A 22,642-nucleotide genomic window follows, 5' to 3' on the forward strand; every position below is an offset into this window, starting at 1 on the left:
CAGTTAGTGTTCTTCGGTATATGACAGTCGTACCAAGACTTCAACGTCTTTTCATGGTCGAAGAGACAGCCAGACAGATGACATGGCACAAATTGGGCAAAAGAACCGAACTAGATGTGGATGGGAATAAGATGGTGGTACACACATCGGATGGGGAAGCGTGGAAACATTTCGATGGATTGCATCAGGATAAAGCGGCAGATCCAAGGAATCCTCAAGTCTGCATCGCCAGGAATGGTTTTAATCCCTTCGGCATGACAGCAACCAAATATAGTTGTTGGCCTGTATTTGTCATTCCACTCAATCTCCCCCCGGACAGATTATGCAAAGAAAGAACATATTTCTGACGTTGATAATTCCATGGCCCAATTATCCGGGGAAGAATATGAATGTGTACCTGCAGCCGCTTAAGGATGAATTGGAAGAAGCTTGGGATAATGGGGTCAAGACATACGATGCCGCTAGAAAACAAAACTTCAAAATGCATGTGTGGTACATGTACTCTATGCATGACTTGCCGGCGTATGCACTATTCTCTGGATGGTGTGTGCATGGAAGGTTCCCATGCCCCCAATGCAAGGCAGCTCTTCAGTTTCATTGGTTGCAGGAGGGTCGGAAGTATTCTTGCCTTGACTTGCATAGACAGTTCCTGGATCCTGACCATCAGTTCAGAAAAGACAAGAAGAACTTTACCAAAGGTAAAGTTGTCAAAAACTTGGCACCACCTGCATTGACAGGCCAACAGATCCTGGATCAGTTAAACGCCCTAGAACCTCATCCAGACCGTCCAGGGTATTTCAAGGGGTATAATTCAAAACATGCCTGGACTCACAAGCCATGCTTCTGGGATCTGCCTTACTTCAAAGACCTCCTTCTGCCACACAATATCGACATGATGCACACTGAAAAGAATATCGGAGAGGCTATTTTTGGTACATTGTTTGACATAGATGGGAAGACAAAGGATAATACTAAGGCTAGAGTCGATCAAGAGACACTATGTCATAGACCGTTACAAAACATGCGAGAAGGCAAAGGAAAGTAGAAGTGGTCGAAGCCAAAGGCCTGGTTCAATCTTGGAAGGCCAGCTATGAGGGAAATTATCTTGTGGGTCAAAATGCACTTGATGTTCCCTGATGGGTATGCAGCGAATCTAAAGAGGGGAGCGAGTCTTGAAAAATTAAAAATCTTTGGTCTCAAGAGTCATGATTGGCACATATGGCTAGAGCGGGTAATGCCAGTGATGTTACGTGGCTTTATTCGTGAGGATCAATGCCTAGTACTGGCGGAGCTGAGCTATTTCTTCCGTGTTCTTTGCGCAAAAGAATTGTCGCTTGGTGTGGTAGAAGACATGGAGGAGTTTGCACCGGAGTTGTTGTGCAAGTTAGAGAAGATCTTTCCACTGGGCTTCTTTAATCCAATGCAGCATTTGATTTTACATCTACCGACCGAGACAAGATTGGTTGGGCCCGTGCAAGATCGTTGGTGCTATGCAACTGAGAGGATGTAGAAGACCCTTCGAGCTAAATGTAAAAATAAGCGTAGAATTGAAGCATCGATGGCTCAGGCATTCATTACTGAGGAGTTGGCAAACTTTGTGATAGCACACTACGAAGCCAAAAATCATCATTTGCATAATCCGAAGCCTCGGCACAATGATGCAGACCCTAAAAAAGGTGGGTCCAACCTTAATCTATTCAAAGGGAAGCTCGCACCAGCCGGTGCTTCGAAACCAATAACGTTGGATGTCAAAGAATGGCAGAACATTTCGTTGTATATCTTCAACAACTTAACAGAAGTGCGGCCGTACATCGAGTGAGTTCTCAGCACATTTTCCCGTAACTTCTAATTCCTTTGAACTGCTCTTATTCCCGGATATTTCAAACAGCCGTTACGTCGCCAAATTCTCAGATGGAGCGGTGATCGAAAATGATTCCGTCGAAGAGTGTGAGCTTCTGTCAAAGACAGGAGGCGGCTATCCCGGTTTCATCTCTTGGTTCAAACAAACGGTAATTATCAATAATGGACCATTTCATTTCTTGGTCTAACTTGCGGCTAATGCAACAATCGTTTCGTATTAAACTTGTAGGCTAATTCAGAGTCTATGGATGCCGAATTGAGACAAGTCGCTAATGGTTTTGACTATAAGGTCCGTTCATTTGAGAAATACAACATCAATGGGTATCTCTTTCGTACCTTTGGCAAAGAGCTATCTATGCCCGATCGGAAATCTACAAACTATGGTGTCTCTGCTATCGGCGAAGGTGTTATCGAGTATTATGGAAGAGTTGAAGCAATTTATGAACTTCAATTCTATGGTGAAAACCCACCGAACATCGTAGTCTTCAAATGTTATTGGTTCCCGCCGAAGGAGATTAGAAGGACTCATGAACATATAGGACTAGTCGAAATCAATCCAAACACCCATTTAGATGTTCCCGATGTCTATATTACGGCTCAACATGCGACCCAAGTTTCAGGCTGCTCTTCCGAAAGAGAGAGAGAGATAAACCAGGCTGCTCTTGAAAAAGAGAGATTGGCAAGCCAGGCTGCTCTTCAGGCTGCTCTTGATGAGAGGGACCAGACCATAGAACGATTGATTGAGGAGGAGAGGACCCGGAATGAGGCGGGTCAACGGGCCCTGTACGAGCTTTTTGTGGAAAGTTTTTTTTCACATTAGCCAAATCATGTGTGTAATGTCTGTTTCATTACTAACTAATACGACCCACTCTTCATGGTCTGTGCGAGAAGAGCGGTCAAGTCCCTCCGCCGATTCCCGTCTTCTCTTCGATTGGCACGGTGAGTTTCATTATAAACTAGTATTAATAATTGAGTGTCATCATGCTAACTGAGACATTTCAAAATATATTTTGTGTAGAATAACTCCCGAGCGGCATCGCACGACCCTTCTCCAAGTGTTTCTCCTCCTTCATGACCACTACGGTAAGTTTCTCTTCTCCTCTTTCATATTCTCTTTGCCTTAATTTCCCCAACAATGACATAATTAGCCCATTTAGCTCCAAAATGCCATAATAACCTCAAAATGGCATAAGAACCTTGGTTAGCTCATTAATATTATATACTTAGCTTGTTTTCCTCTAAAATGGGATAATTAGCCCATTTAGCTCCAAAACGACATAGTAAGCTAATTGAGCTCCAAGAAGAGGAGAAGAGGAGAAGAAATAGGAAAATGAAAAGAAAGAAGAAGAATAAGAAGAGAAGAAGGAGAAGCAGGAGGAGGAGCAGGAGAAGGAGGAGAAGGCCAAGGACCTTCTAGTCCTTCTCCTCCTCCTCCTCCTTCTCCTCCTTCTTCTTTATTTCTTCTTCTTCTTCTTTATTTCTTCTTCTTCTTCTTCTCCTCCTCTTTCTTCTCCTCTTTCATATTCTCCTTGCCTTAATTTCCCCAACAATGACATAATTAGCCCATTTAGCTCCAAAAAGACATTATAAGCTCAAAATGGCATAAGAACCTTGGTTAGCTCATTAATATTATATACTTAGCTTGTTTTCCTCTAAAATGGGATAATTAGCCCATTTAGCTCCAAAAAGACATAGTTAGCTAATTGAGCTCCAAGAAGAGGAGAAGAGGAGAAATGAAAAGGAAGAACAAAAAGAAGAAGAGAAAGAGAAGAGAAGGAGAAGGAGAAGAAGGAGGAGGAGAAGAAGAAGAGAAGAAGGAGAAGGAGGAGGAGGAGGAGGAGAAGGAGAAGTCCTTCTAGTCCTTCTCCTCCTCCTCCTCCTTCTCCTCCTTCTTCTTTATTTGTTCTTATTCTCCTCCTCCTCCTCTTTCTTCTCGTCTTTCATATTCTCCTTGCCTTAATTTCCCCAACAATGACATAATTAACCCATTTAGCTCCAAAAAGACAATATAAGCTCAAAATGGCATAAGAACCTTTGTTAGCTCATTAATATTATATACTTAGCTTGTTTTCCTCTAAAACGGGATAATTAGACCATTGAGCTCCAAAAAGACATAGTTAGCTAATTGAGCTCCAAGAAGAGGAGAAGAGGAGAATAAATAGGAAAAATGAAAAGAAAGAAGAAGAAGAAGAAGAGAAGAAGGAGAAGTAGGAGGAGGAGGAGATGGAGGAGAAGGCCAAGGACCTTCTAGTTCTTCTCCTCCTCCTCCTCCTTCTCCTCCTTCTTCTTTATTTCTTCTTCTTCTCCTTCTCCTCCTCTTGCTTCTCCTCTTTCATATTATCCTTGCCTTAATTTCCCCAACAATGACATAATTAGCCCATTTAGCTCCAAAAAGACATTATAAGCTCAAAATGGCATAAGAACTTTGGTTAGCTCATTAATATTATATACTTAGCTTGTTTTCCTCTAAAATGGGATAATTAGACCATTGAGCTCCAAAAAGACATAGTTAGCTAACTGAGCTCAAAGAAGAGGAGAAGAAATAGGAAAAATGAAAAGAAAGAAGAAGAAGAAGAAGAAGAAGAAGAAGAGAAGAAGGAGAAGGAGGAGGAGGAGGAGGAGAAGGAGAAGGCCAAGGACCTTCTAGTCCTTCTCCTCCTCCTCCTCCTTCTCCTCCTTCTTCTTTATTTCTTTTTCCTCTTCTCCTCCTGCTCTTTCTTCTCCTCTTTCATATTCTCCTTGCCTTAATTTCCTCAACAATGACATAATTAGCCCATTTAGCTCCAAAAAGACATTATAAGCTCAAAATGGCATAAGAACCTTGGTTAGCTCATTAATACTTTACACTTAGCTTGTTTTCTTCTAAAATGGGATAATTAGCCCATTTAGCTCCTAAAAGACATAGTTATCTAATTGAGCTCCAAGAAGAGGAGAAGAGGATAAGAAATAGGAAAAATGAAAAGAAAGAAGAAGAAGAAGAAGAAGAAGAAGAGAAGAAGGAGAAGGAGGAGGAGGAGGAGGAGAAGGAGGAGAAGGCCAAGGACCTTCTAGTCCTTCTCCTCCTCCTCCTCCTCCTCCTTCTCCTCTTTCTTATTTATTTCTTCTTCTTCTTCTCCTCCTCCTCTTTCTTCTACTCTTTCATATTCTCCTTGCCTTAATTTCCCCAACAATGACATAATTAGACCATTTAGCTCCAAAAAGACATTATAAGCTCAAAATGGCATAGGAACCTTGGTTAGCTCATTAATATTATATACTTAGCTTGTTTTCCTCTAAAATGGGATAATTAGCCCATTTAACTCCAAAAAGACATAGTTAGCTAATTGAGCTCCAAGAAGAGGAGAAGAGGAGAAATGAAAAGGAAGAACAAAAAGAAGAAGAGAAAGAGAAGAGAAGGAGAAGGAGAAGAAGGAGGAGGAGAAGAAGAAGTGAAGAAGGAGAAGGAGGAGGAGGAGGAGAAGTGAAGAAGGAGAAGGAGGAGGAGAAGGAGGAAAAGGCCAAGGACCTTCTAGTCCTTCTCCTCCTCCTCCTCCTCCGTCTCCTCCTTCTTCTTTATTACTTCTTATTCTCCTCCTCCTCCTCTTTCTTCTCCTCTTTCATATTCTCCTTGCCTTAATTTCCCCAACAATGACATAATTAGCCCATTTTGCTCCAAAAAGACATTATAAGCTCAAAATGGCATAAGAACCTTGGTTAGCTCATTAATATTATATACTTAGCTTGTTTTCCTCTAAAATGGGATAATTAGCCCATTTAGCTCCAAAAAGACATAGTTAGCTAATTGAGCTCCAAGAAGAGGAGAAGAGGAGAAATGAAAAGGAAGAACAAAAAGAAGAAGAGAAAGAGAACAGAAGGAGAAGGAGAAGGAGGAGGAGAAGAAGAAGAGAAGAAGGAGAAGGAGGAGGAGGAGGAGATGGAGGAGAAGGCCAAGGACCTTCTAGTTCTTCTCCTCCTCCTCCTCCTTCTCCTCCTTCTTCTTTATTTCTTCTTCTTCTCCTCCTCCTCCTCTTTCTTCTCCTCTTTCATATTCTCCTTGCCTTAATTTCCCCAACAATGACATAATTAGCCCATTTAGCTCCAAAAAGTCATTATAAGCTCAAAATAGCATAAGAACTTTGGTTAGCTCATTAATATTATATACTTAGCTTGTTTTCCTCTAAAATGGGATAATTAGACCACTGAGCTCCAAAAAGACATAGTTAGCTAATTGAGCTCCAAGGAGAGGAGAAGAAATAGGAAAAATGAAAAGAAAGATGAAGAAGCAGAAGAAGAAGAAGAGAAGAAGGAGAAGGAGAAGGAGGAGGAGGAGAAGGAGGAGAAGGCCAGGGACCTTCTAGTCCTTCTCCTCCTCCTCCTCCTCCTCCTCCTTCTCCTCCTTCTTCTTTATTTCTTCTTCTTCTCCTCCTCCTCCTCTTTCTTCTCCTCTTTCATATTCTCCTTGCCTTAATTTCCCCAACAATGACATAATTAGCCCATTTAGCTCCAAAAAGACATTATAAGCTCAAAATGGCATACGAACATTGGTTAGCTCATTAATATTATATACTTAGCTTGTTTTCATCTAAAATGGGATAATTAGCCCATTTAACTCCAAAAAGACATAGTTAGCTAATTGAGCTCCAAGAAGAGGAGAAGATGAGAAATGAAAAGGAAGAACAAAAAGAAGAAGAGAAAGAGAAGAGAAGGAGAAGGAGAAGAAGGAGGAGGGGAAGAAGAAGTGAATAAGGAGAAGGAGGAGGAGGAGAAGGAGGAAAAGGCCAAGGACCTTCTAGTCCTTCTCCTCCTCCTCCTCCTCCTTCTTCTTTATTTCTTCTTATTCTCCTCCTCCTCCTCTTTATTCTCCTCTTTCATATTCTCCTTGCCTTAATTTCCCCAACTATGACATAATTGGCCTATTTAGCTCCAAAAAGACATTATAAGCTCAAAATGGCATAAGAACCTTGGTTAACTCATTAATATTATATACTTAGCTTGTTTTCCTCTATAATGACATAATTAGCCCATTTAGCTCCAAAAAGACATAGTTAGCTAATTTAGCTCCAAGAAGAGGAGAAGAGGAGAAATGAAAAGGAAGAACAAAAAGAAGAAGAGAAAGAGAAGAGAAGGAGAAGGAGAAGAAGGAGGAGGAGAAGAAGAAGAGAAGAAGGAGAAGGAGGAGAAGGAGCCCTCCTTATTCTCCTTCTTCTTCCCTCCTTCTTCTCCTCTTCTTCTCCTTCTTCTTCTCCTATTCTCCTCCTCCTTATCCTTCTCCTTCTCCTCATCCTCCTCCTTCTCCTTATTCTTGTTTCTTTCTTCTCCTTCTTCTCTTCTTGCTTCTTCTTTTTTTCTTCAATTTAGCTTATTTGGCATATATATGTTATTGTTCTTCTTCTTCTGACTTTCTTATTCCCATTTTGCAGATTGGATGTACTAAATGCATGGAAGCTGGCATTGGAGTGATTTAGTTCCCGTTTTTATTTGAGTTGATGAACAATGTGGAACTATATGTATATGTATATATGGATGAAACTTTGTATGTGTTGGTGAAAGTGCGTTATATCGACTAGAGGGGGGTGAATAGGAGATTGGCAAGCCAGGCTGCTCTTCAGGCTGCTCTTGATGAGAGGGACCAGACCATAGAACGATTGATTGAGGAGGAGAGGACCCGGAATGAGGCGGGTCAACGGGCCCTGTACGAGCTTTTTGTGGAAAGTTTTTTTTCACATTAGCCAAATCATGTGTGTAATGTCTGTTTCATTACTAACTAATACGACCCACTCTTCATGGTCTGTGCGAGAAGAGCGGTCAAGTCCCTCCGCCGATTCCCGTCTTCTCTTCGATTGGCACGGTGAGTTTCATTATAAACTAGTATTAATAATTGAGTGTCATCATGCTAACTGAGACATTTCAAAATATATTTTGTGTAGAATAACTCCCGAGCGGCATCGCACGACCCTTCTCCAAGTGTTTCTCCTCCTTCATGACCACTACGGTAAGTTTCTCTTCTCCTCTTTCATATTCTCTTTGCCTTAATTTCCCCAACAATGACATAATTAGCCCATTTAGCTCCAAAATGCCATAATAACCTCAAAATGGCATAAGAACCTTGGTTAGCTCATTAATATTATATACTTAGCTTGTTTTCCTCTAAAATGGGATAATTAGCCCATTTAGCTCCAAAAAGACATAGTAAGCTAATTGAGCTCCAAGAAGAGGAGAAGAGGAGAAGAAATAGGAAAATGAAAAGAAAGAATAAGAATAAGAAGAGAAGAAGGAGAAGCAGGAGGAGGAGCAGGAGAAGGAGGAGAAGGCCAAGGACCTTCTAGTCCTTCTCCTCCTCCTCCTCCTTCTCCTCCTTCTTCTTTATTTCTTCTTCTTCTTCTTTATTTCTTCTTCTTCTTCTTCTCCTCCTCTTTCTTCTCCTCTTTCATATTCTCCTTGCCTTAATTTCCCCAACAATGACATAATTAGCCCATTTAGCTCCAAAAAGACATTATAAGCTCAAAATGGCATAAGAACCTTGGTTAGCTCATTAATATTATATACTTAGCTTGTTTTCCTCTAAAATGGGATAATTAGCCCATTTAGCTCCAAAAAGACATAGTTAGCTAATTGAGCTCCAAGAAGAGGAGAAGAGGAGAAATGAAAAGGAAGAACAAAAAGAAGAAGAGAAAGAGAAGAGAAGGAGAAGGAGAAGAAGGAGGAGGAGAAGAAGAAGAGAAGAAGGAGAAGGAGGAGGAGGAGGAGGAGAAGGAGAAGTCCTTCTAGTCCTTCTCCTCCTCCTCCTCCTTCTCCTCCTTCTTCTTTATTTGTTCTTATTCTCCTCCTCCTCCTCTTTCTTCTCGTCTTTCATATTCTCCTTGCCTTAATTTCCCCAACAATGACATAATTAACCCATTTAGCTCCAAAAAGACATTATAAGCTCAAAATGGCATAAGAACCTTTGTTAGCTCATTAATATTATATACTTAGCTTGTTTTCCTCTAAAACGGGATAATTAGACCATTGAGCTCCAAAAAGACATAGTTAGCTAATTGAGCTCCAAGAAGAGGAGAAGAGGAGAATAAATAGGAAAAATGAAAAGAAAGAAGAAGAAGAAGAAGAGAAGAAGGAGAAGTAGGAGGAGGAGGAGATGGAGGAGAAGGCCAAGGACCTTCTAGTTCTTCTCCTCCTCCTCCTCCTTCTCCTCCTTCTTCTTTATTTCTTCTTCTTCTCCTTCTCCTCCTCTTGCTTCTCCTCTTTCATATTATCCTTGCCTTAATTTCCCCAACAATGACATAATTAGCCCATTTAGCTCCAAAAAGACATTATAAGCTCAAAATGGCATAAGAACTTTGGTTAGCTCATTAATATTATATACTTAGCTTGTTTTCCTCTAAAATGGGATAATTAGACCATTGAGCTCCAAAAAGACATAGTTAGCTAACTGAGCTCAAAGAAGAGGAGAAGAAATAGGAAAAATGAAAAGAAAGAAGAAGAAGAAGAAGAAGAAGAAGAGAAGAAGGACAAGGAGGAGGAGGAGGAGGAGGAGAAGGAGAAGGCCAAGGACCTTCTAGTCCTTCTCCTCCTCCTCCTCCTTCTCCTCCTTCTTCTTTATTTCTTTTTCCTCTTCTCCTCCTGCTCTTTCTTCTCCTCTTTCATATTCTCCTTGCCTTAATTTCCTCAACAATGACATAATTAGCCCATTTAGCTCCAAAAAGACATTATAAGCTCAAAATGGCATAAGAACCTTGGTTAGCTCATTAATACTTTACACTTAGCTTGTTTTCTTCTAAAATGGGATAATTAGCCCATTTAGCTCCTAAAAGACATAGTTATCTAATTGAGCTCCAAGAAGAGGAGAAGAGGATAAGAAATAGGAAAAATGAAAAGAAAGAAGAAGAAGAAGAAGAAGAAGAAGAGAAGAAGGAGAAGGAGGAGGAGGAGGAGGAGAAGGAGGAGAAGGCCAAGGACCTTCTAGTCCTTCTCCTCCTCCTCCTCCTCCTCCTTCTCCTCCTTCTTATTTATTTCTTCTTCTTCTTCTCCTCCTCCTCTTTCTTCTACTCTTTCATATTCTCCTTGCCTTAATTTCCCCAACAATGACATAATTAGACCATTTAGCTCCAAAAAGACATTATAAGCTCAAAATGGCATAGGAACCTTGGTTAGCTCATTAATATTATATACTTAGCTTGTTTTCCTCTAAAATGGGATAATTAGCCCATTTAACTCCAAAAAGACATAGTTAGCTAATTGAGCTCCAAGAAGAGGAGAAGAGGAGAAATGAAAAGGAAGAACAAAAAGAAGAAGAGAAAGAGAAGAGAAGGAGAAGGAGAAGAAGGAGGAGGAGAAGAAGAAGTGAAGAAGGAGAAGGAGGAGGAGGAGGAGAAGTGAAGAAGGAGAAGGAGGAGGAGAAGGAGGAAAAGGCCAAGGACCTTCTAGTCCTTCTCCTCCTCCTCCTCCTCCGTCTCCTCCTTCTTCTTTATTACTTCTTATTCTCCTCCTCCTCCTCTTTCTTCTCCTCTTTCATATTCTCCTTGCCTTAATTTCCCCAACAATGACATAATTAGCCCATTTTGCTCCAAAAAGACATTATAAGCTCAAAATGGCATAAGAACCTTGGTTAGCTCATTAATATTATATACTTAGCTTGTTTTCCTCTAAAATGGGATAATTAGCCCATTTAGCTCCAAAAAGACATAGTTAGCTAATTGAGCTCCAAGAAGAGGAGAAGAGGAGAAATGAAAAGGAAGAACAAAAAGAAGAAGAGAAAGAGAACAGAAGGAGAAGGAGAAGGAGGAGGAGAAGAAGAAGAGAAGAAGGAGAAGGAGGAGGAGGAGGAGATGGAGGAGAAGGCCAAGGACCTTCTAGTTCTTCTCCTCCTCCTCCTCCTTCTCCTCCTTCTTCTTTATTTCTTCTTCTTCTCCTCCTCCTCCTCTTTCTTCTCCTCTTTCATATTCTCCTTGCCTTAATTTCCCCAACAATGACATAATTAGCCCATTTAGCTCCAAAAAGTCATTATAAGCTCAAAATAGCATAAGAACTTTGGTTAGCTCATTAATATTATATACTTAGCTTGTTTTCCTCTAAAATGGGATAATTAGACCACTGAGCTCCAAAAAGACATAGTTAGCTAATTGAGCTCCAAGGAGAGGAGAAGAAATAGGAAAAATGAAAAGAAAGATGAAGAAGCAGAAGAAGAAGAAGAGAAGAAGGAGAAGGAGAAGGAGGAGGAGGAGAAGGAGGAGAAGGCCAGGGACCTTCTAGTCCTTCTCCTCCTCCTCCTCCTCCTCCTCCTTCTCCTCCTTCTTCTTTATTTCTTCTTCTTCTCCTCCTCCTCCTCTTTCTTCTCCTCTTTCATATTCTCCTTGCCTTAATTTCCCCAACAATGACATAATTAGCCCATTTAGCTCCAAAAAGACATTATAAGCTCAAAATGGCATACGAACATTGGTTAGCTCATTAATATTATATACTTAGCTTGTTTTCATCTAAAATGGGATAATTAGCCCATTTAACTCCAAAAAGACATAGTTAGCTAATTGAGCTCCAAGAAGAGGAGAAGATGAGAAATGAAAAGGAAGAACAAAAAGAAGAAGAGAAAGAGAAGAGAAGGAGAAGGAGAAGAAGGAGGAGGGGAAGAAGAAGTGAATAAGGAGAAGGAGGAGGAGGAGAAGGAGGAAAAGGCCAAGGACCTTCTAGTCCTTCTCCTCCTCCTCCTCCTCCTCCTTCTTCTTTATTTCTTCTTATTCTCCTCCTCCTCCTCTTTATTCTCCTCTTTCATATTCTCCTTGCCTTAATTTCCCCAACTATGACATAATTGGCCTATTTAGCTCCAAAAAGACATTATAAGCTCAAAATGGCATAAGAACCTTGGTTAACTCATTAATATTATATACTTAGCTTGTTTTCCTCTATAATGACATAATTAGCCCATTTAGCTCCAAAAAGACATAGTTAGCTAATTTAGCTCCAAGAAGAGGAGAAGAGGAGAAATGAAAAGGAAGAACAAAAAGAAGAAGAGAAAGAGAAGAGAAGGAGAAGGAGAAGAAGGAGGAGGAGAAGAAGAAGAGAAGAAGGAGAAGGAGGAGAAGGAGCCCTCCTTATTCTCCTTCTTCTTCCCTCCTTCTTCTCCTCTTCTTCTCCTTCTTCTTCTCCTATTCTCCTCCTCCTTATCCTTCTCCTTCTCCTCATCCTCCTCCTTCTCCTTATTCTTGTTTCTTTCTTCTCCTTCTTCTCTTCTTGCTTCTTCTTTTTTTCTTCAATTTAGCTTATTTGGCATATATATGTTATTGTTCTTCTTCTTATGACTTTCTTATTCCCATTTTGCAGATTGGATGTACTAAATGCATGGAAGCTGGCATTGGAGTGATTTAGTTCCCGTTTTTATTTGAGTTGATGAACAATGTGGAACTATATGTATATGTATATATGGATGAAACTTTGTATGTGTTGGTGAAAGTGCGTTATATCGACTAGAGGGGGGTGAATAGGAGATTTTTAGAATTTCATCACTGAGGAAATTCCTTTTGAGAAAATTCCTCACTGACGACTAACTTACAGCGGAAACAGTAAAGGATCAGAAGTGCAAAGTTTCACAACAGCAGTTTTTCAGAGTGAAGAATGTGAAAATAGATTGCAGTGTGAGCAGGCACGCAGAATACAGATGTGGATTAACTGACGTGAAGAATTTGGGGTTGAGGAAATTCAGAGAAAGTCTTCAGCAAATTCTTCAAACAGTCGTAGTGAAAGTCATCAACACATAATACGAGGAAAGTAAGGAGTTGAGGAATTAGAACCCGTTTCTCAGTGAAGACAGTCGTTGATGACCCAATTCCAACTGTTGTGACAGTCGTACATCTGGTTTGGAGCGGCTTGGTATTGAAACCAAAGGACACACAGTCCCGGGACACACAGTCCCTACCGTATTCTCCTTCAGCTAAGGACACACAGTCCTCGCCCAACACTCGTGGTAAGTCTTCAGGACAGACTTCCAAACCCTCACAAACTTGGTCACCCGACGATCCACAATTGAGTGCTGGAGAGCTCTAGACCATGACGCCTAACCGTCTGGAGGATGCACAGTCCTCAAAGGTAAAAGGCTTCAGTCCCACACAGGAACAACTTCTTCAGTGATGCTCAATCACTAGGTTTGGTTTGTGGTGTCGGTGTATGGGGTATTTCCTCACTGATGAATTACTCTTGAAGACTCTGAGGAATTGGGTTGCTCTTATGACAAGTATCAGTTTCTAACGGAGCAGCCAACCAGCTAGTGGTTGTGGGGGTGGCTATTTATAGCCTGGGAGCATCCCGACATGATTTGACACTAATGCCCTTAAACAATATGACCGTTGGAGTGGATAAGACCAATGACTTGGCGTGGCTATCGAAACGGCCGGAACCCTCAACTGTGAGAGTCCTCATGTCACTCGTATTCCTCACTTGAGGCTTTTGGTAGGATTAGGCTTGGGTTGAGCATCATGAGGAAATTCATTCCAAAGTACAACTTCGACCCCCTTTAACAGTACGGTGTTCCTATTACTCAAATGCGAAGAAAAATAAAACAGAAAGTGTAAATCTTCATGCTTCAAATTCTTCAGAGTGATTTTCTTCAGGACACACCGGACTTCTCAATATCAGTATCTTCATGAGGAATATCAATTTCATCGCAGATTCCTCGCGATTCATTTCTTCAGCTTCAGACCAATTTCTTCAACTGAAGACATACATTTTTAGGGGTCGATATTCTTCAAATATCTCAAACTCCTCAATGACTTATAGATCATGTGTACACTCACAAACACATTAGATACTTAACCTATAAGTCTTCAAACCACCAAAATCACTAAGGGGCACTAGATGCACTTGCAATCTCCCCCTTTTTGGTGGTTGATGACAATTAGGTTAAGTCTTCAACAGGGATCAAAAATATGAAGTGTAAATACTCATTTGAGGAATTTGAAATCAAGATTCAGAGAGACTCCCCCTGAAGATGTGCATATCTTGAGGATTTTTCTTTTGACACCAAATGCACATTGATGATTTATATCATGGAGATCTCCCCCTGAGTCTTGTAAATCATGCATACATATAGCATATCATATGAAGAAAATGAAAATGCATGATGACAAATGGTATCTGACGAATTCCAGCATGCGTGCATTAAAACTTGAGGAATAAGCATGCGAAGAAAAACGTTCAAAAGCGTCAGAGTACCATCGGGCTTAAGTTACAACTCATTACATAAAAACTTAAGAAGAGCCAAGAGTTTGCAACTTAAATATAATTCATAAGCCCCAAAAATATCCCGCTTGAAGACTAAATCTCAAGTTTCTCCCCATTTGTCATCAAGTGACAAAAAGGGACAAACTGAGGACTAACGTCCGTGAAGATTGCACTTCGTGGCAGTTGAGGAAGAGTCGTGATGCTTCTTGGGAGTAGTCTTCTTCCTTGGACCGGTAGCAGTGTCAAGTTGTTCTTCATCAGTTTCAGCAGTGCGGAATGAAGAAAAGGAGCTGTCTTCAAGGTCTGGCACTGGAATAGGTCTGAACTTCTTGTTGGGAGGCCACGACCATTCAAAGTCTCGCTCAAAGTCCATTTCTTCAAGCTCAGTCTGAGTCTTCAGATGTGCAAGTGTAGCCCAGGTGCGATCAAAAAACTCATGCAGATAGTGATGGTTGAGCTTCACAGAGTTCTGTGTTTCAGTGAGGGTTTTCACAATGGCGCCAAACTGGCGTTTGACCCACTTGTGATTGCGATCCACCTTCTGGTGAAGACTGAGGAGGAGCTCTCTTGTATTCATCATGCGAGGAGGAACGGGGCTTGCCGAACGAGTCTTAGTATCATCCCATGAAGAATAAGCTTCTGGCTCTCTGAACTGGCCATCAAGGGGCCTACTGCCTTCTTCAATCACTGATTTGCCTTTTCCTTCAATGGACTTGAAAGTCTTCTTGTTGACCCGGATAGGAGGCATATAACCAACATGGTTTTGGAAATCAGCGTGGAAGTTGATGCCTGTCCTTGTCCTGATGAATCTCAAGATCCATGGGGCATATATCTTGTGATCAAAAGGACACATAGCATTGTCGGCCAAAGTCCTCAAGAAGAAATCATGGATGTTGATAGGAATACCATGGATAATATTGAAGAGGATATTCTTCATGAGGCCTACAACATCTTCTTCATCATCATGGCCTTTGATCGGCGCGAGCACACTACAGAGGATTCTGTAAACAGATCTGGGTGTGTACTTGAGCTCGTGGACGAGGAAGGTTGTTCTCGGAGATTTTCCTTCAACCAAAGGCTTCATGAGGACTTCCATCATCCCATTGGGCAGCTCACGCTCACCATAAAGCTTCACGGCCTCATCTAAGGGAATTGGTACAGGAAGTTCACGGAGGAGTTCAGTAGCAGGAGCCTTGTAGTGAGTGTTTTGTGTCATCCAATCAAACACCCAAGTGTTAATGTCTTCAGGTTTGCCGGATATGTGAAGAGTGGCTTAGAACTGAAGAATTAGCTTGCTGTTCCAGTCAGAGATGTCGGAGCACATTGGGAGTAAACCAGCATCATGGAGTACACTGAGGACTGGCTCCAGGCACGGTATTGCTTCAAGTTTAACATGAGGAATATGCCTATGCTGGAAAATCTTGTTTCGTCCACATAGCACAGAGGCATAGTAATTCATCTGACTCCTAGTCCAAAACTTCAGATGCCTCATTTGAGGCTTATCATATGGGTTCTCTCCAAAGAAGTACATGCGTTCTTCAAAGAAGTTTTCCTTTTGAAACTTAGGATGCTTGGAGAATGGCTGACGCTGAACTGGCTTAAGATTTTGCTGAGGAACAGGAGGGGAGACAACAATGGCAGTCTCTGGGTTGAGCACGACGAATGCATTGTCTTGGTCAGGTGCATTCTCCTCAGCGTTTTCCTCAGGGTGAGGAATTTCAGCGGCTGATACTTCAGGCTGAGGGGATGGAGCTGGCTGGGCTTCAGGCTGAGGGGCTTGCTCAGCCTGTTCCTCATCTTGAGAATTTTGCTCAGAGCATTGAATGTCATCAGTTTGAGGATTTTGAGTTTGTTCTTCCTCAGCTGGCTTGGTGGCAGATGCAGTTTCATCAGCTGGTGCAGCTGATGCTTGAACAGTGTCTTTCTAAGGAATGAAAGGCTGAGGGCTGTCGTCTATATGAATTTCCTCGTCAGTGTGTTCCTCAGAGGCGGCATCCTTCATTTCCTCATCTGCCTTTTTTGCTGGATCATCAATGATGACCATTTCATAAGAAGTTGCGACATTCAGTGGCACAGGGTCCAGAAGAGCAGTTTCTTCAAGTGCTTTGAGGCGCTTGGCCTCTGTTTCTTCTTCTGCTGAGGAGGCCTTTCTCTTTTTGGCTTCCTTCTCAGCAACCCTGGTTTTCTTCGCGTTTGATGTAGACAGAGTCATCTTCTTCACCGTTGAAGCTTTTGGTGAAGGGTTCTCTTGACAGATTCTTCAGCTGGTATTGAGGAACCAGCTGGAACAGAGTCATCAGCTTGCTTTGGCGAAGCAGCTGGGTCAGGGGCAGTCTCCTCAGCTGCAGCAAATTCATCAGCAGGAGTTTCCATGATGATTTCTTCAATAGCCGGTTCATCCACATGACGTTCTTGGTGTACTTCCTCAGCTTGAGGAGTTTCCTCATCATGAGGAGATTCATCTGCTAGCTCCTCAATCAGGGGCTGAGAAGTTGGTGCTGGGGGTGCAGCCTTCTTATTGTAATCATCAACAACACTAGTGGCCAGCTTGATGAAATTGCTTTTGAGACTTACGATATGACAGCTTGGAGTACTTGTCAGTCAATTTCTTCAGCTCTTCCTGTATTGATACCAGTGCATCAGGAGTCAACTTGAGGAGATTCTGCTTGAGGAATTTCTCCTTTTTAAGCTTTGCAACTTTGGCCTGCTTGGCCTGCTGTTCTTTCCACTTGGCTTCATTGATGAAAGTGGTCACCATGTGGCTGATGTCAGGGGGAAGTTTCAAATCATCAAGCGGAGTGTTTGGGTCCTCATACCAGATGTTGATGTAGTCAAGGAGGACCTTGGGGTCCATTGCCAGAGGAATAGTACTGCCTGATGCTTGAGCTACTCTTTCCTGCTTGTTTCTGATGATTGCTTGCAGGGTTTGATCATCAAATTCATCACTGCCCTCTGATGCAGACGGGGTGGTGATGATTTTGCTGGGGCTTGGCAGAGTTGCACGTTCAACAGATACCTGATTCTTCGCAGGAGGTGTTGAAGACTTTGTCTCCGAGCTGGTTGCAGCTGGGAGTGAGGAGCTGGAGCTGGCGGTCATAGGCTTCATGACTTGCTTCTGTACTGGTTTTTCTTGAGGCTTTGGTGGTGGTGCTGAGGATTTTGGAGCTGAGGAGATTGGTACTGAGGGCTTTGGCGCTGATGGTTTTGGTGTTCAAGGTTTTGGTGCTGAGGGTTTTGTGACTGAAGCCTAAGCACACTTCTCTTGAGGCTTTGGAGCCCTTGGTTTTGACGGTACAGACTGCATTTGAGGAATATCTGAGCCAGAGGTCTCAGCGGCAGAGGAAGTAGCAGCAGCTGAGGATTCATTGAATTTCCTCACTGCAGTTTCTGCCTGCTTCTTGAGCTTAGCCAGATGCTTTTCCTTCTCATCTGGATAGTCATCAATGGTCATGAGGCTTGAGGGATGTGCTACTTGATGATCCTCAAGTGGGGCCCGTCTGCCAAGGGGCTTCAGAGCGAATTTCTTCGCATACTTGGGAGTCACAAACCTGTATTCCTTCCATTCCTTCGCCCATCGGCGTTCTATCTTCTACAGCCGTATCTTTCTCTTTGCCATTGTCTCATTTTCATCAGGCGTGCAATAGTCCAAGTAGATATCCTCAGGGATATCCACAGCTGTGTTTTGCTCAAGTTTCTTTCCTCCCTTCTGTTTTATGTCATCCTCCATTTTCTTCAGCTGAGGATTTTGCTGATGAGATTGAACTCTTGAGGATTCTGATGAGACTTGAGGATTTTCTTCCAGAAACGCTGCAAATGAGTTAATGTGATGAGAACCGAGAGATTCATCAGCTGACATGTGTGTACCTGTGAACAGAGTATAATTGCGAGGAATTTGGAGAGGTCATATGCGTTCTCAGATTTGAAGAAAATGAAAAAGTTTGACAGTTTGAGGAATATAACTAGTGGTTGAGGAATTTGCCTAAGCATACTGTTCTTGGGTTCCAGAGTTGTACAGATCCGAAAATTCGCACAATTGAGGAATCTCGTGAAAATCTTAGATGCTTAGCATAGTTCATCTATGATGTGATCATAGGCAGTGTTTGAGGAATCAAGTGCTTATCGATTCTTGAGGAAAAACAGATTTCACATAGAAGATGTAAAATTTTAGATCTAACTTGCGGTAAAAATGGGATTTATTTACCCTGGAAGGTGCGCACGAAGAACACAGAAAGGTGTGTAGAGAAGCTCTTCAGTCGCGTGTCCAATGCACCCTAACCCGGCGACAGAGGACGTCTACGGTGGCGGCGAACGAAGATGGTCCGACTCCGGCATGGTTCAGGCGACGGAGAAGTCGAGGCAGTGAAGCTCTTCCTCACCGGCGACGAGACTACCAGCGATGGCGCTAGGGTTCGGTGGTGTTTGCTGTGGCAGAAGAGCAATGGAGCAAGGAAGAGTATGCCGAGGGGGATAAGGACATATTTATAGCCAAAAGTTACTGTTGGCGCGAAAATTTTGGACCAGACATCCCCTGCCTCTACGTCTCCGCAGGACACGTGTAGCTCCCGAACAGTGCGGTGGAGATAGTGGAGATCGTGGTTATCCGATCGTGGGAAGTGTGGTTCAGTTACTGTGTATTAAAGAAACAATTTTTGAAGATTTGAGGATTTTCGTTACAAAATCATCAGCTGACAAGGACGCAGTGAGGATTTTGAACAAAGTTTCAAGTAGAACGCATATGAAGAATTGAATAGATTGGATGAGTATAGCATAGAGGGAAAGTAGGGTCCGATCACATTCACTTAGCAGAAATGTCAACTTGAAGGAATAGCTATAAGTGAATGCTGTTGAGGACTTGAAATCTCAGTCTATATAGTCAAATGAAAGTCATCAAGTGTTTTTGTAGATTTTGTGATAAATCATCACAATGAAGAACAACTGTTTTGACGAAAAACACATTTTGAGGAAATAGAACATTTGAAGAAAATCAACTTGAGGAATTTCACATTGGGCGGTGGCGTGACCCACCATATAAGAATGTTGATTACAGACGCAGTGTACAATTGTCGTAGGGCCCTGAGAATCAATTTCTTCGTTGATTTCTTCACATTTAGAGTGACATTCTTCATTAGTTGAAGAAAATCGATTCATCATTTGTTGCACATCTAAGTCATCAATTTTGCATAAGTGTTAGGATGTGTGCATGTTTTTACAGAACATTTGAAGATTCTAAGATATTTAGCTCACATGGCAACTCGCAAAACCTTTTCTCATCCAAGGGCTTAGTGAAGATATCTGCCAGTTGATCATCAGTCTTCACATGGTCAATGAGGATATTGCCCTTGAGGACATGGTCCCGAAGAAAATGATGACGAATCTGGATGTGCTTGGTCTTCGAGTGTTGTACTGGGTTGTATGCAATCTTGATAGCACTCTCATTGTCACAGTAGAGAGGCACATTCTTCGTGTTGATGTCGTAGTCCTTGAGGGTTTGCTTCATCCATAGTAATTGAGCACAGCAAGAACCAGCAGCAATGTACTCAGCTTCGGCAGTGGAGAGCGATACGCAGTTCTGCTTCTGTGAGGACCAGCAAACTAGTGATCTTCCGAGGAAATGGCATGTGCCAGAAGTTGACTTGCGATCCACATGGTCACGAGCATAGTCAGAATCAGAATACCCTACCAGATGAATATTTGAGCCCTTGGATACCATAATCCTAGTGTTGGTGTGTGAGCTAAGTATCGAAGAATATGTTTCACAACCTTATGGTGTGATTCCTTCGGTTTTGCTTGAAAACGTGCACACATGCAAACACTAAGCATTATATCTGGCCTAGATGCACATAGATACAATAATGAACCAATCATAGAACGATATACCTGCTGATCGAAATCTTTACCATTTTCATCATTGCCGAGGTGGCCGTTGGTAGGCATTGGAGTCTTGGCACCTTTGCATTCATGCATGTCGAATTTCCTCACAACATCCTTGAGGTATTTCTCCTGTGATATGAAGATTCCATTGCTTTGTTGACGAATTTGAAGACCCAAGAAGAATTTCAGCTCCCCCATCATGGACATCTGATATTCTTCACTCATCATGTAGGCAAGTTCATCACTGTATCGTTTGTCAGTACAACCAAATATGATATCATCGACATATATTTGGCACACAAATAGCTCATTATCATAGGATTTAGTGAAAAGAGTTGGATCGAGTGAACCAGGTTTGAAGCCTTTCTTCATGAGGAATTCCTTCAATGTATCATACCATGCCCGAGGGGCTAGCTTGAGACCATAAAGAGCCTTTTTGAGACTGAAGACTTCGTCTAGATTCTTTGGATCCTCAAAACCTGGGGGCTGAGCAACATATACTTCTTCCTCAAGCTTACCATTGAGGAATGCACTTTTCACATCCATTTGATATAAGATGATGTTATGATGATTAGCATAAGCAAGTAGTATTCAAATAGCTTCAAGTCTAGCAACAGGTGCAAAAGTTTCATCGAAATCTATTCCTTCAACCTGGGTGTAGCCTTGGGTTACAAGTCGTGCCTTGTTCCTCACCACTTGACCGTCCTCATCTTGCTTGTTTCGGAAAATCCATGTTCCACAATATACCAGAGATCATTATCAATAGCTTGTAGATGCATTTGCATTTTGTTCTTCCAGAAGGGAAAGTTCTTTCCTTCGTAGGTAGGACATGTTGCAGTCACCTTAAACATGCATGCAGTCGACATAACTAAAACTCCAGGTGGTTAAACCAAAATCACATAGAACAAGGGAGTACCTTGCTCTGATACCAATTGAAAGTGCGTTATATCGACTAGAGGGGCGGTGAATAGGAGATTTTTAGAATTTCATCACTGAGGTAATTCCTTTTGAGGAAATTCCACACTGATGGCTAACTTACAGCGGAAACAGTAAAGGATCAGAAGTGCAAAGTTTCACAACAACAGTTTTTCGGAGTGGAGAATGTGAAAACAGATTGCGCTGTGAGCAGGCACGTAGAATACAGATGAGGATTAACTGACGTGAAGAATTTGGGGTTGGGGAAATTCAGAGAAAGTCTTCAGCAAATTCTTCAAACAGTCGCAGTGAAAGTCATCAACACATAATACGAGGAAAGTAAGGAGTTGAGGAATTAGAACCCGTTTCTCAGTGAAGACAGTCGTTGATGACCCAGTTCGAACTGTTGTGACAGTCGTACATCTGGTTTGGAGCGGCTTGGTATTGAAACCAAAGGACACACACTCCCAGGACACACGGTCCCTACCGTATTCTCCTTCAGCTAAGGACACATAGTCCTCGCCCAACACTCGTGGTAAGTCTTCAGGGCAGACTTCCAAACCCTCACAAACTTGGTCACCCGACGATCCACAATTGAGTGCTGGAGAGCTCTAGACCATGACGCCTAACCGTCTGGAGGATGCACAGTCCTCAAAGGTAAAAGGCTTCAGTCCCACACAGGAACAACTTCTTCAGTGATGCTCAATCACTAGGTTTGGTTTGTGGTGTCGGTGTATGGGGTATTTCCTCACTGATGAATTACTCTTGAAGACTCTGAGGAATTGGGTTGCTCTTATGACAAGTGTCAGTTTCTAACGGAGCAGCCAACCAACTAGTGGTTGTGGGGGGTGGCTATTTATAGCCTGGGAGCATCCCGACATGATTTGACACTAATGCCCTTAAACAATATGACCGTTGGAGTGGATAAGACCAATGACTTGGCGTGGCTATCGAAACGGTCGGAACCCTCAACTGTGAGAGTCCTCATGTCACTCGTATTCCTCACTTGAGGCTTTTGGTAGGATTAGGCTTGGGTTGAGCATCATGAGGAAATTCATTCCAAAGTGTAACTTCGACCCCCTTTAAAGTACGGTTGTCCTATTACTCAAATGCGAAGAAAAATAAAACACAAAGTGTAAATCTTCATGCTTCAAATTCTTTAGAGTGATTTTCTTCGGGACACACCGGACTTCTCAATATCAGTATCTTCATGAGGAATATCAATTTCATCGCAGATTCCTCGCGATTCATTTCTTCAGCTTCAGACCAATTTCTTCAACTGAAGACATACATTTTTAGGGGTCGATATTCTTCAAATATCTCAAACTCCTCAATGACTTACAGATCCTGTGTACACTCACAAACACATTAGATACTTAACCTATAAGTCTTCAAACCACCAAAATCACTAAGGGGCACTAGATGCACTTACAGTTGGTTCTTTTGATATATGGGATGTACGTTGATGAACAAATGGCATTGATGAGCTTTATATGTATATCATATGTGTGTTGTGACCTATTTATCATATATGTGCTATGATTTATATATATATATGTGCTGTGAAATAGAAAAAATAAACAAGAATGTGATAATATAGGCTCTTTGCCGTCTGCCAGCTGATTGCAAAGGCCTTTGCCGTCAGCTGACCGACGGCAAAGGTGCCACATGGCACCCAGCTGTGCTCCCTGGGTGTCCATATAGTCTCTTTGCCGTCTGCTTCCTGGGGGGCAGACGGAAAAGAAGAGGGCACAGAGGAAGGGGGAGGAGGGGTAGGCAGACGACAAAGAGTGGAGGGGGGAGGAGGTGGAGG

The sequence above is a fragment of the Hordeum vulgare genome, chromosome 4H, assembly GCF_904849725.1.
Source record: "Hordeum vulgare subsp. vulgare chromosome 4H, MorexV3_pseudomolecules_assembly, whole genome shotgun sequence".
Lineage (NCBI taxonomy): Eukaryota > Viridiplantae > Streptophyta > Magnoliopsida > Poales > Poaceae > Hordeum > Hordeum vulgare.